We start from the raw sequence: 14,153 nt of genomic DNA on the forward strand, positions 1-14,153 counted from the left end.
GAGTTTGGTACAGAGGACAAATTATATATATTACATTATTGTATATACATCTGTATAAATATCTGTGTGACTATGTGCATACACACGTGTCTATACACATACAGGTGCATTTAGATCTATACATGTAATTTTGCTTTTAGGTTCCATGTAGGCTTTTATTTTATGGAGGTATGTATGGAAGTAAACGCTTCCTAGTTCCTCAAAGGATCTGAGGCAGTTTAGAGGAAACACAGAAGATGCAATAATAAGATTTTAATAAAGAATAAGTTCCCAAGTCAGAAGACAATGGCAAGACGTCGGCAGAGTAATGTCATTGCCTCTACGTGTGTAGGGCTCAGCAGTCTTTTACCTCCTTTCACACACTTCCTCCCACTTGGTCCTGTGGTAGGCTGCACGGGGGGATCATCTCCATTTCACACATGAGGAGTCTGTGTCAGCAAGGGAAAAGAGTGGGTCTTTCAACTGCAGTCTGAGGCTCATTCTACAGGAAGGCTCTGGGAATCTAGAATCACAATTTTTGAACTATGAGGTCAAGGAGGAACAGGTGGGCATGAGTGGTGACCACGTGCCAACAGCATCCTGGTATCTCGATATTAGTGATGGTGAGGTGCAGGCTCCCCAGGGTACTTTATGAAGCTTCAGCTGGTTTGTTGGCCGTTTGGGTAGACTCATTTAGGCTTTAGTTTCCTGGGAATATTTTATATTGAATTATCCCTGGGGATGTTGCTAGTAGCTCACTGGCTGGTTCTCTAGCAAGGCACAGACACAGCATCCCACAACAGCAGCAATAATTACAATAGCAGCTTCCAGTTATTGATTACTTACTGTGTCCAAGACCCTTTGTCATATTATAGTCTTCCCCTTCAGTGCTCTGTCTCCTTTTTTTCAGGTAAATATTCCATTGCTGCCGAAGTTTCTATTCAAGATGGATTGAAGATGCCCACCAACCAGTTTGTCTACCTGTGCACATGCCAAGATCATGAAGGCTCTTACCCCTGGCTGGGCTACATGGAGGCAGAGGTACCAAGAGAGCCAGGACTCTTTTTCCAAGAGTGGTCCAATTCCAGATACTAGGTCTCCTTTAGATGCCAGCTTCTGACCTGCTTCCTCCTGGCCTAGGCCTTCCTTTATTCATGGCTGACATTACTTGCTTTGGAAGCAAGTATCAAAAGAACCGGGGCGCCTGGGCGGCTCAGTCAGTTGAACGTCTGACTCTTGGTTTCAGCTCAGGTCATGATTGCACGGTTCCTGGGATCGATCCCCGCATTGAGCTCTGTGCTGCTGGTGCGGAGCCTGCTTGGGATTCTCTCTTTCTCTCTCTCTCTGCCCCTCCCCCATTTATGCTCTCTCAAAATAAATAAATAAAATGTAAAATATATATGTATCAAAAGGCCCTACCCTAGGATACCTCTGGCCCAAGCACAGAGCCTGGATCTCATTCATCATCATAAAGGACAGTGGACAGTGTAGGGTACCTGAAGGCCTTGGGCTTTCAGATCATGCAGACCTGAGTGTGAACTCTGGCTTCACTGTGCGCCCACTGGGAGGTTGGGTGATTTAGTGAAATGCTCTGCACTTCAAGTTCCTCATTTGTTAGCAGGGATTTATAGTCTGCTTTGCACAGGCTTTGGCTGAAGATGAAATGTAACAGCTGTGTAAAGCTTAAATATGGTCTCTGGCACATAGTGATAAGTACCCCCCCTTACTCTGAGGCTCTGCCCAGACCCTTGCCTGAGCTCCTGCTTCCTTTTTCTGTGCCCCTTAGTATCTTACTTAATTCCTGTCACAGGAGGTATTTGGGCCTATTTTCTGAGCAAGTGCCAGCCCCACACCACCATTTCTACCTCCTTCTGCCCCACTTCCACCCTTCACTTCTAGGTCTGTGGAGCCAAACTTGAGGGTCCGGACTCCTGCTGGATGGGACCCTATGTCCCAGGGACATGGAAGATCCAAACACAGTCCTCTGGCAGACTCTGCACTATTAACTACTGATTTGAGGGCCGTGAATCCCCTGTGGTCTCTCTAGGGGGCAGGTGATCAAGACTGTGGCAACAAGGGCGTTAGACCTTGCTGCTCAAAGTGCGCTCCGTGGACAGCAGCACTGGCATCACCTGCGAGCTTGTTAGAAATGCAGAATCCTGGGCCACTGAATCAGAATCTGCGTCTTAACAAGATCTCTGGTGATCCATTTTTCGGTGGATATCAAGGCTTGAGAAGCCCTGGACTGGACCCCAGAAGACAAGGGCCCTGGGAATCATTTATACAAGAGAATGTGGATTCTTCATTCCAGGGATGAGCATTGGTTTCTAACAGAGCCTGCAATAGGTATGTTCAAAACATGCATTAAAGTCAAACTTATCTGTGTAGGAGTCAGTTTTGTCTTCTTTCTAGGTTGTCTAAAGCAAACCTTTGAATCTTTCTCTAAGACCCACAAATAATACAGGATGCTGCTACCTTGCTTCAGATTACCTTGCTTGTCCTCATGCCATTCAGTTAAGTCTCCCAGACCATACCTACCCCAGCCCTTTCCTATCATGGAAACACAATCACACACACAAAGGCTTACACATATACATAGATGCATACACATACATGGACATACATTACACAAACGCACACACTCAACAGGGGCCATGCCATTTCCCACTCTGGGACCTAAGCTTATGTTGTCTCATCTGCCTGGGATGCCTTCATGCCCTCATTTGGCTGAATTTTAGTCTTCCTTTACGTTTCATTTAAAGTGTCAGTTCAGCGGCTCAGTCAGAGGAACATGTGACTCTTGGTCTTGGGGTTGTGAGTTCAAGCCCCACGTTGGGTGTAGAGATTACTTAAAAATAAAATCTTTAAAAATAAAATAAAAAAGTGTCAGCTCAGCCAGAGTCACCATTTTGCTCCAGCAAGGGATTTTATACAACGGCTGTGTGATGGTATTTCTATCATTACCACATTGCATTACAACTGTTCTGTTTATGGCTTGATCATGTCCTGGAAACACTGAACCAAGTCAGGGCAAGGGCCAAGTTGTATTTATTCATCTTTGTATCTCCAACATTAATGCAATGTTAGGCACATTGTAGAATGCCCTGAAAATGCTTATTGCCTAAGTGAAGTGGTAAAAAGCTTAGATTGTTCTAGTGGCTTCACATTTTGTCCTTTGAAATTTAATAAGAATGGAATAAAATTACTGCAGACTCAAAGCGTTTGGGGAAAATTCTGTTAAACCTTGCAACCCAAATGGAAAAAGCAGATCAAAGGGAAATTAGATGGCAATTTGTTTTTTAAAAAAATATGCAGCGGCATTTTAATTAGAGAATATTCTTCTCATTGAAATTAAGAACTCCCAGGGAAATACTTGGTATGTTAGAAGATCTCTCCTCACATTTTTCCGCCAGCCATTGCAGGACCTGCTGAGCAGCCTTTGTGAAGGAAAGCTCCAAGGAGGACAGGACACAGCACAATGAGACGTTCAGCACTGACACAGCATTCTGCACTTTGCACAATTAAGGCTCTCACCTCTCCTCACCCTGCAGGGAGAAGGTGGCAGTATTGACAGGTCTTGATGGCTGAGGTAAGAGGCTCTGAGCATAACTGACCTGCTTGATGCACACAACTGGACTGTCACAGGCACAGCTCAGCATTCTGGATCCCTTTATCATGTCACCCAGTCTTTCCCTTACCTTGGAATGTAATCCCTTTTGACATATACATCACACTCTAAGGTTCTTCATAAGGAGGCAGTCTGGACTAGATCAGTGTTTCCTAGAGGTGGGATGTCACAGAGCAGTAAAATAGTTGAAACTAAATTTAAGGGTGACTAAGTTTAGAATTGCCAGTTTTATTTTGCTGACCGGAAATGCTAAGAAAATCTATGATCAGAATTATGTCATAAAAGAAAATAAATGTTGACATTAAAAAAAAAAATGATCCTGGGGCGCCTGGGTGGCTCAGTCGGTTAAGCATGTGACTCCCGATAGCGGTTCTGGTCGTGATCTCGCTGTGGTGAGATCGAGTCCCATGTAAGGCTGAGCATGGAGCCTGCTTGGGATTTTCTCTCTCCTTCTCTCCCTCTCTTTCTGCCCCTCCCCTGCTCGCACTCTCACTCTCTCAAAATAAATAAAAATCCCAGAAAAAAGCTCAACTTTTAAAAACCTGAATACATTTAGCTTTATCAAAAACTCACCGCATTTTTATTTTTTTTTCTCATTTCACAGCAGGCCAATGACAATGAGCGATAGTTTGGAATAGTGTTTAGGAGATATGGGCTTTGTCAATCTTTAATATGCTAGATTCATGTATTTGTTGAAATCCTGAAGCCAAGCTTTCAGAGCAGAAAAGTGAGTGAAAGCTTGCGTGCTGGCATTCCACACCCAGGCCAGTCACTAGCTTGCTCCTTACGTAACTGTGGCCTGAGGCACAACTCAGTCAAGCCATGACTTTTCCAGAATTGGTGTGTCTCAGCTTTCTGTTCATTAAAGAAGATGGGGGACTTGAAACCTTGGTGTGATATTTCACAATGTGTTTTACGTAGGATTAGGCTAAGCAAATGTTCTGAGCTGAAGATTTTGTCCCGTCATGTACCCTACTCTTATTTTTGCTTTGTCCACACAAGAAAAATAAAGAAGATAACTTAGTACTGAGATGTGAATTTGGGGGCTTATATGCTAAGGGAAAATAAAAATGAACACAAAACTCTGTGTACATTATAAGAAAATTATGGAATAAAAAGACTAAAAATAATTACAGTGATTGGTTGATGGAGGGGGGTTGTGGATAAATTTCTCTTACATGTTTTCCAAGTTTTGTTACTATATTTATATTACTTTTGGAATTGAGAGTAATTTTGTAATTATAAATAAGTGAGAAAAACTGAAGAATGACATCTTTACTGACTTTTGGGGATGCCACTGAAATGCTGTAAAAGCAAGCTGCAAACTAATGAAAGTTGTGGCAGACTATGTTTGCCAAAGATGGCCACAACAACATCGTCCCTCCCACAGACTCCTCTTACAAAGGACCTAACACTCCTCCCATTGAGCCCTTACCCTTGAACGTGGACAGATCTTTGTAATGGCCTCAACCAACTGAATATAGTAGGACCCAATGTGACCTTTGAGGCTAGATTATAGAAATGCCACATACCTCTGGTCTCCTTTCGTGGGACACCACCACTTGAATTCAGCTTCCATGCTGTGAGGAAGTTCAAAGAAGCAGCCCATGTGGAGATGCTCCAGTTCACAGTCCAAGTGAGGACTGTCAACTGCCAGACATGTAAGTGAAGAAGCCTCCAGATGATCCAAGCTCCAGCCTTTGAGTCTTTCCAGAGGCCTCAGACACCATGGAGAAGAGATGGCTGTCCCTTCTGTGCCTGGGTTAAATTCCTGATTCATAGAATCCCTAATTCTAAGCAGACTTAAATGATTGCTTTATATCTTTAAGGTTTGGGGTTTGTAACATAAGGAATATATGTGTAGTATAATTCTCTTTTAGTAAAATTAATAAGAGCAAAAATGAAATCCCTGTACATCCATCTATCTATCTATCTATCTATCTACCTATCATCTATCTATCTAAGACATCTATACAGTTGACCTTTGAACACTGCAGGGTGCTGGGGCGCCACTCTACCCACCACACAGTTGAAAATCCAAATACAATTTTTGACTCCCCCAAAACTTAACTACTTAACTACTAATAGCCTACTGATGACTGGAAACCTTACTGATAAGACAGTTGATTAACACATACTTTATATGTTATATATATTTTATATACTATTTTCTTATAATAAGCTAGAGAAAAGAAAATGTTATTAAGAAAATCATAAGGAAGAGAGGCGCCTGGGTGGCTCAGTTAAGTGTCTGACTCGTGATCTCGGTTCAGGTTATGATCTCACGGTTTGTGAGTTAGAGCCCCATGTCGGGCTCTGAGGTGACAGCCTGTTTGGAATTCTCTCTCTCTCCCTCTCTCTCTTTGCACCTCCCGCTTGCACATGCACTCCCTCTCTCTGAAAAGAAAGAAATAAACTAAAAAAAAAAAAAAAAAAAACGAAAATCATAAGAAGAGAAGATACATTTATAGTACTGTACTGTATTTACTGAAAAAAATCCACGTATAAGTGGACCAGCATAATTGAAACCTGTGTTATCCCAGGGTCAACTATATATAAACACCCCTGTACATGACACATAACTACAACAATTGTTATTGTGTTAAAATAAACATAACAAAATTTACAATTTTAACCACTTTTTGGACTTTTTAAAAAATATAATTGACACAAAGCATTTTAACCATTTTTAAGTGGACAGTTCTATGGCATTACGTATACGCACACTGTTGTGTAATCGTCATCACCATTCATCTCCAAAACTTTTCCACCTTCCCAAACTGAAACTGTACCCATTTTAACACTAACTTCCTCCTCCCACCCTCCCTTGGCCCCTGGCAACTGCCCTTCTGCTTTCTGTCTCTATTAGTTTCACTCTTTGAGGCACCTCATACAAGTAGAATCATATAGTATTCGTCCTCTTATGACTGTATTTGTCTTCTTATGACTGGCTTACATCGCTTAGCATAATGTCTTACAGGTTCAACCATATTGTAGCATGTGTCAGTAGTTCCTTTCTTTTTAAGGGTGAATAATACTCCGTTGTATGTGTATACCGCAATTTATCCACTCCTTTGTCAATGGACACTCGGGGTTGCTTCTACCCAAGTGTTGTAAACAATGCCATTGTAGCGTAACGTACAGACTTGTCGAATCACTGTTGTACACCTGACACTAAGGTAACACTGTGTATCAGCTACACTTCAATTAAAAAAAAAATAACGCAATAGTAAATAATGTTGCTATGAACGTAGGTGTGCAAATATCTGTTCAAATCCCTGTTTTCAACTCTTTTGGTTATATACCCAGAAGTAGAATCTGGGGAACATATGGTAATTGTTTTACATTTTTTGAGGAAGTACCATACTGTTTTTCATAGTGACTATACTGTTTTACATTCCAACCAGCAGCGCCTAATAGTTCCAATTTCTCCACATCTTCAACAATACTTGCTATTTTGGAATTTTGTTTTTTATTTTTTTATAACAGCCACCCTAGTAAGTGTAAAGTGGTATCTTATTGTGAGATCTCATTTTAAGCATTTTTTAAAATGTTTATTTTTGAGAGAGAGAGAGAGTACGAGTGGGGAAGGGCAGAGAGAGAGGGAGACAGAGAGTCCCAAGCAGGCTCTATGCTGTCAGCACAGAGCCCGATGGGGCTTGAACTCACAAGTTGAAATCCTGACTTGAGCTGAAATCAGGAGCCGGATGCTTAACTGACTGAGCCACCTGAGCGTCCCATGAGATCTTATTTTCATTTTCATTTCCCTAATCATTATTAATGTTGAGTATCTTTTCATGCGCTTACCGGTCATTTGTATATTTTCTTTGCAGAAATAGCTATTTAAGTTCTTTGCCCATTTTTAAATTGGGGTTTCTGTTTGTATATAATCTTTTTACTGTATATATCCATGAACAAGGCAGAGGCAGAGAAAAACAGCCAACAGAGTGTTACCTCAGAGAGTGTGTGCTGGGAATAAGGAGACCAGGAAAAGTGAGTCCTCTTTGCCTTTTATGTCATGTATTGCCATTGTTTTTCACTTGTCACCAACATGTGTCATTAATTGAATAAAGAAAAAAAATTAAAGAAATGATCAATACAATGTCATTTTGCTTACACATCTTAAAATATCTGACTTGAGGTTTTTTGTTTTTTTCTTAAATAGTACAGCCAAGAAAATGAAACAGTCTTGAGCTGACCCTCGAAGCAAATTTCATAGGTAGTATTTCAATAATGAGAAGAAAACTTCATTGTTCTCGCTGAAGATCCTTGGCCTGCCTTTCCCCTTCTCTCCCCTCCTCCCTTCTGGAAAGAGCTCAGACTAAGAGAGGAGCCTGTCTCTCTTTAAAGAGAGTATTTGTTTCCATGGTAACTTGCCTTCTTCATCTTCAGAGTTGTAAACTGGGAAATTCTATTACAGGCTTACCCAGGCAGTTGCTTTTGAAATGGTGTCTGATATTAGCTATTTGTTTCATTCACCTTTGCTGCTCAGGAATCTTTTGAATTTGGTGATTCTGTCTCTATCAAATGAAGGAAGTAAAATAAAGCAATATGAGCTGATTATAATCGGTCTGATTGGGCCTGCTGTGCATTGTCATTAGGAACTGTCGCTGGCTGTGTTGGTGGAGCCCCTGGGTGACTATGTGATGTGTGAGGCCCAGGCCCACCTCCGCACTGATGCCCGCCAGTGGAGCCCAGCACACAGAGCTGCTTGGGGATGCCCTGCAAGGTCAGCTGGAGAAGAAACAGAAACTACCTCTGTGGTCAAAAAATGATGTCTTGTTAATGGATTTCATGTCTTATCTATGAGATTCTGATATGGGCAGGTGGAGTTATTTCACTCCTGCTGTGAAAGCAACTGTAGTTCAAATAGGTGCAAATAAAGCAAGTAACCAAATTATCTGAGGCTGGTGATTTTCATTTCTGTAGTAGCACCTATGCTTGGAAAGCTTCAATTATTGACTCTTGGAATAGAAGGTTTTGAGGGTGTTTATTGACCACTGTGATTGCTATGCATGAAATCTATATGGTTTTTAATCTTTCTGAACCCTCAAACAAATGACATGTAAATCAGTTTACAGACAGAAAATCTCTTGAAAGCACCTTTTCTACTCAGGAAACTCAGCTACTTTATTTCATAGGAAAGCAACTTCATGAGATGATACTGGAAAAATGACATTCTATTGGTTTTCCTTTCTTTAAGCTAATTGCTAATCAACAGTTTACCTCCAGCTTCTAAACAGAGTTCTTAGGTGACATATTAATATTTAAAAATATTTATATTGGGATGATGAAAAAGTTCTGGAAATGGAACGTTGTAAAACAATGCAGATGTACTTAATGCTACTGAACTGTACGCTTAAAAATGGTAAAATGGTTAAAATGGCAAACTTCATGTCATGTGTATTTACCACAGTGAAAATAGTATTTAGAATTTTCCAATTGGAAAATACAAAAGTTTTTGCAATTGCTAAAGAGAAGTACATTATGTAAAACATAATTATCTGAGTCTTAGACTCCTAGCTTTTTTTACCAACTTTTTTGAGGCATAATTCAAAAATTAAAAAAATTGTATATATTTAAGGTGTACAACTTGAGGTTTTAATACATGTGTATATTGTGAAATGATCACCACAATCAAGCTAATTTTTTTTAAGTATTAATAATGTCTTTTCCTTTTATAAAATAATGTTTATTTTTGAGACAGAGAGAGAGAGAGAGAGAGAGAGAAATGAATGAGGGAGGGGCACAGAGAGAGGGAGACAAAAGATTAGAAGTGGGCTGTGCACTGACAGTAGAGAGTCTGACGCAGGACTCGAACTCAGGAGCCGTGAGATCATGACCTGAGCTGGAAGTTGGATGCTTAATGGACTGAGCCACCCAGGCGCCCCAAGCTAATTAAGATATCTAGCATCACATAGTTGTCATCTTCTTTTTTGTGTGTGTTGGGTGTGGTAAGAACTCTTAAGAACTACCCTATTCACAAGTTTTAAGTATACAATACATATTCTTTTTTTTTTTTTTTTAATTTTTTTTTCAACGTTTATTTTTTTATTTTTGGGACAGAGAGAGACAGAGCATGAACGGGGGAGGGGCAGAGAGAGAGGGAGACACAGAATCGGAAACAGGCTCCAGGCTCTGAGCCATCAGCCCAGAGCCCGACGCGGGGCTCGAACTCACGGACCGCGAGATCGTGACCTGGCTGAAGTTGGACGCTCAACCGACTGCGCCACCCAGGTGCCCCTACAATACATATTCTTAACTACAGTCACCATGCTGTACATTATTAGATCTCCAGAATTTACTCATCTTGCCTGAAAGGTGTACCTTTTGACTAACATCTCTTTATTTTCCCCATCTCCCCTAAGACCCTGGCAACAACCATCCTACTTTCTATTTCTGTGAGTTTGACTATTTTAGATTCCACGTGTAAATGAGATGATGAAGTATTTGTCTGTGTCTGGCTTATTTTGCTTAGCATTATGTCCTTCAGGTTCATCCATGTTGTTGCAAATGGCAGAATTTCCTTCTTTTTCAAGGCCAAATAATATTCTATTGTACACACTCTCTTTCCCTTTCTCTCTCTCCACATCTTCTTTATTCATTCAGTCGTTGACATTTAGGTGTTTCCATGCTTTGGTTACTGTGAATAGCCAAATATCTGTGGGAGTACAGATATCTTTTTGAGATTTGGGCTCCTCACTTTCTATGAAGCTTTCCTTCATCCTTAAACTCAGGCTCCTCAGAAAATTCCAAATTTCAGTTTCTTTCATCATTTTCAGTTCTGAAGCATTTAAAATGCTTTCATTTGCCCATGAAAGATGAGAAAAGTACTATGTTCAGTAGCCCCTACCCCTACAGACATATTTGTATTACTCTGTTCCCAACTCATGCCTTGGAGGAGTCTGCTGTCTCATAAGGATAATCAAAGGACATAAACGATCCCAGAATTGCAAGGGATCTCTGTGGCCACCTCAACTGTTGTCCTGCCAAAGTAGGCTTTCCTCTCCGGCATCTCTGACAGGTGGACAGTTTTTGCCTACTTCCAGTGATGAACAGCTCTTCACCTCATAGGCTGCCCACTCTACCTTTGATCAGTCTCACTTACCACACAGTTGGTGGATAGTTTGTCTTGGCCCTGTGTCAGGCACTGGAGATACCAAAGGGAACAACATGAATGTGGTCCTGCTCTCATAAAATTTACATTAGAATGTTTTTCTGTCATTTAGGCTGAAATCTTGTTCCTTTACCTGAAGGTCACTAATTATGTCTGCAGTCATAAAGAGTGCATGATGCCACTAGTGAGGGCCTGCCATGGGCAGCCCAGTGCCAAGAGCCCTGGTGGCTTCATTTCTTTTACTCTTCACAGAAATCCTATGAAGCAGAGACCATCACTGTCTCCATTTTGCCACTGAAGAAACTAAGACTTAAATGGCTATGTATCTTGGGGCGCCTGGGTGGCTTAGTCAGTTAAGCATTCGGCTTCTGATATCAGCTTAGGTCATGATCTAGCAGTCGTGAGATTGAGCCCCACATCAGGCTCTGTTCAGCACAGAGCCTGCTTGGGATTCTCTCTCCTCCTTTCTCTCTCTCCCTCTCTCTGCCCTTCCTCTCAAAATAAATAAATAAAAGTTATGTATCTTGCCTCACTAAGGTCATACGGTTACTATCTGTTTCTGCATTTGTATTCACTCATGCACTTATCAAACACTGATTGGGAATCTACTGTGCAACTACCTGGCAGTGGAGAAAAACTTGGTGGTAGCTGTCCTAAAGAACTCATGGACAGGGGTGCCTGGGTGGCTCAATCGGTTGAGTGTCTGACTTATGCTCAGGTCATGATCTCGCTGTCCATGAGTTCAGGCCCCGCGTTGGGCTCTGTGCTGACAGCTCGGAGCCTGGAGCCTGTTTCAGATTCTGTGTCTCCCTCTCTCTCTACCTCTCCCCCGCTCATGCTCTCTCTCTCTCTGTAAAAGATAAATAAACATTAAAATTTTTTTTTAAAGAACTCACGGGCAAATGGGGGAAGATATCAAGCAAACGAACAGGTATAATGCAGTGCACTGGGCTGTGCTCTGGTGGTGATGACAACTTGGAGGAAGGTCTCTCATTGAGTCTATGGGTCCAATCAGGCTCCTGATCAATGCAGCCAGCCCCTGCTGGTTTCTGTCACACATCTGGCCCTCCAATCCACCCATCACCTGTACCCTGAGTGATCTGTTCAAACCGTGAATCAGTTTTGTCATATTCACTCATTTCTTTGTTCAGCGGAGAAATATTTTTGAGTGCATACTTTGTTAGCTTCTGGTAAATAAATCAGATATGGTCAGCACATTTACAGAGTTTGTAAGGTAGGTAAGAAAAGGATATAGGCAGATGAATAGGATTATTAAAAACAAAACAAAACCATACAACCATGGAGGGAAACAGTTTAACAGTTTCTCAAAAAGTTAAGCATAAAATTACCATATGACCAGCAATTCCACTCCTAGGTATATACATCCAAAGGAATTGAAAACAGGTACTCAAATACCTGTATACAAGTGTCCGTAGCAGCATTATTCACAATAGCCAAAAATTGGAAACCCAAATGTCCATGAGTGGAAGAATGGAGAAAGAAAACATGGCAGCATCTATACAATGGAAATTTACTTAATCATGTAAAGGAGCTGAACAGAAGCTAGGCACAAAATATTACATATCATACAATTCTTTTTATATGAACTATCGAGAATAGGTAAATCCATAGACAGAAAACAGATTGATGGTTGCCTGCAGCCATGAGTTGGGAAGAATAGAGAATGATAATGGTACAGCGTTTTCTTTTGGGATGATGAAAATGTTTTGAAACTAGACAGAGGTGGTGGTTGCACAACACTGAATGTAGTAAATGCCACTGAATTATATACTTTAAAATTGTTAATTTTCTGTTCTGTGAATTCCACCTAAAAAAAACAAACAAAAAAACCCCCAAAACCCCAGAAAAATGTAACAAAGGAGGCTACTGGGATCAAGGAAGGATTCTCCTAGGAAGCACAGTTTAAGCTGAGACCTAAAGGTCCCAGCTGAGCAAGAGTTAGCTGGGAGCAGGTTGTTGAGAACATGCCACTGGCAAGAAGTGGGTGTGGATGGAGCTGAAGGGGAAAACAGTGGCCAGATGAGGTAAGGATTTGTAAGCCTATAAGTGTCTCAGATCTTATCATAAATGCCATGGGAAATCTACTGAAAAGTTTTAAGCCAGGGACAGTTACAGTAGTCTACATGTTATGACTTTTGATTTCTGCAGGAATGGATGGCAGGGGATACGAGGAAAGCAGGGATGCAGGAAGAATGCAACGCACAACAGTGACTTGGATGAAGGCTCCCTGGGGCTGCCAATTGGTCCATATCCCCCCAGGGACATACCTGTCACCATGACCTTGACCCTTCTCAGTTTCCCTGGCCCACCTCACCCTGTCCACCTCACACCTCTGCTCCAGCCCTAAGGAAGGACCCTCGGTCTTGAACCTCAGGAGTTCAAGAGGCACTGTAGTCTAAGGGTCGCCTGGGTGGCTCAGGTCATGATGTCATGGTTCATGGATTTGAGCCCTGCCTGCATCGGGCTCTATGCCCATGGCTCAGAGCCCAGAGCCTGCTGTGGATTCTGTGTCTCCCTCTCTCTTTGCCCCTCCCCTGCTCGTTCTCTCTCTGTCTTTCAAAAATAAATAAACATTAAAAAAAAAAAAAAGAGGTATCACAGCCTCTTTCACTTGAGGCCACTGAACATTGTGCTTCTATTTTGAAACATTTCCCCGTAATGGCCAACTTCTCTCCAACCTTCAGTATTCAGCCAAGGCATCCCTTCTCTCCAGATGTGGTTCTGGCCCCAGGCTACTATATATAGGGCCCCCCTTCAGAATTCCCTTTAGTACTCTGACCTAATTCTATGATGGCACATATCACAATGGGTGGCAGTTGCCTATTTTACCCCTTTGTTTTTTTTCCATTAACTTATGAATGCCTTAAGGCAGAGACTCATTTGTCCTGATGCCTCGCATCATACACTAGGATAGATGAATTCTTTCACGAGAAAGGAGTCAGCACTCAAGATGGCTCCCCTCGAGGTCTCCTTTGAGTTTTCGGTTAACATCATTCCTTTTTTTCTCTGAAAATTTCCATTCCCACCCTCCCCATAGATACTATCCCTTGTTGAAATGCTTGCTTCTTTCCATTTTTCAGAATATCTACATTCTTATACAATATTAATCATAGTTCCACAGACTTCTCAATGGTGAACAAGCCTCTCACCGTTGCTTTTGTTCATACAGAGCACAGAATCGAAAATGCTGACATATTTTTCAGTAGGAAGTTTTTCAGTATGAAAATTTTTCCTATTTTCCTTCCTTTTTCACGACACTTCTAGCTCTTTAATCTGAACACTAGCAATTCACAAATAACTTATTTTTAAGTAAAGATGTATTATTCTAATGGACATTTCACCCTCATTTTGCAAGTACTGGTCAAGTTTTTACTCTTGAGAATCCAATTTTTAGAAAATAATGCGCCT

The 14,153-nt window shown here is 41.4% G+C and overlaps 1 long non-coding RNA gene across 3 annotated transcripts; it reads left to right on the forward strand.

The window, feature by feature from the left end:
* Positions 1-2,212: 2,212 nt before the first annotated feature.
* On the forward strand, positions 2,213-12,995 carry LOC123608737. Of its 3 annotated transcripts, none has more exons than XR_006717404.1 (4): positions 2,213-2,325; positions 3,393-3,568; positions 7,527-7,600; positions 12,894-12,995. It is a non-coding gene; the product is annotated as an uncharacterized LOC123608737 (long non-coding RNA). The 3 variants fall into 3 exon arrangements; XR_006717405.1 differs by lacking the exon at positions 12,894-12,995 and adding an exon at positions 7,773-7,881; XR_006717406.1 differs by lacking the exon at positions 7,527-7,600.
* The last annotated feature ends 1,158 nt before the right edge of the window (positions 12,996-14,153 follow it).

The sequence above is a fragment of the Leopardus geoffroyi genome, chromosome B2 (genome assembly GCF_018350155.1).
Source record: "Leopardus geoffroyi isolate Oge1 chromosome B2, O.geoffroyi_Oge1_pat1.0, whole genome shotgun sequence".
Taxonomy (NCBI): domain Eukaryota; kingdom Metazoa; phylum Chordata; class Mammalia; order Carnivora; family Felidae; genus Leopardus; species Leopardus geoffroyi.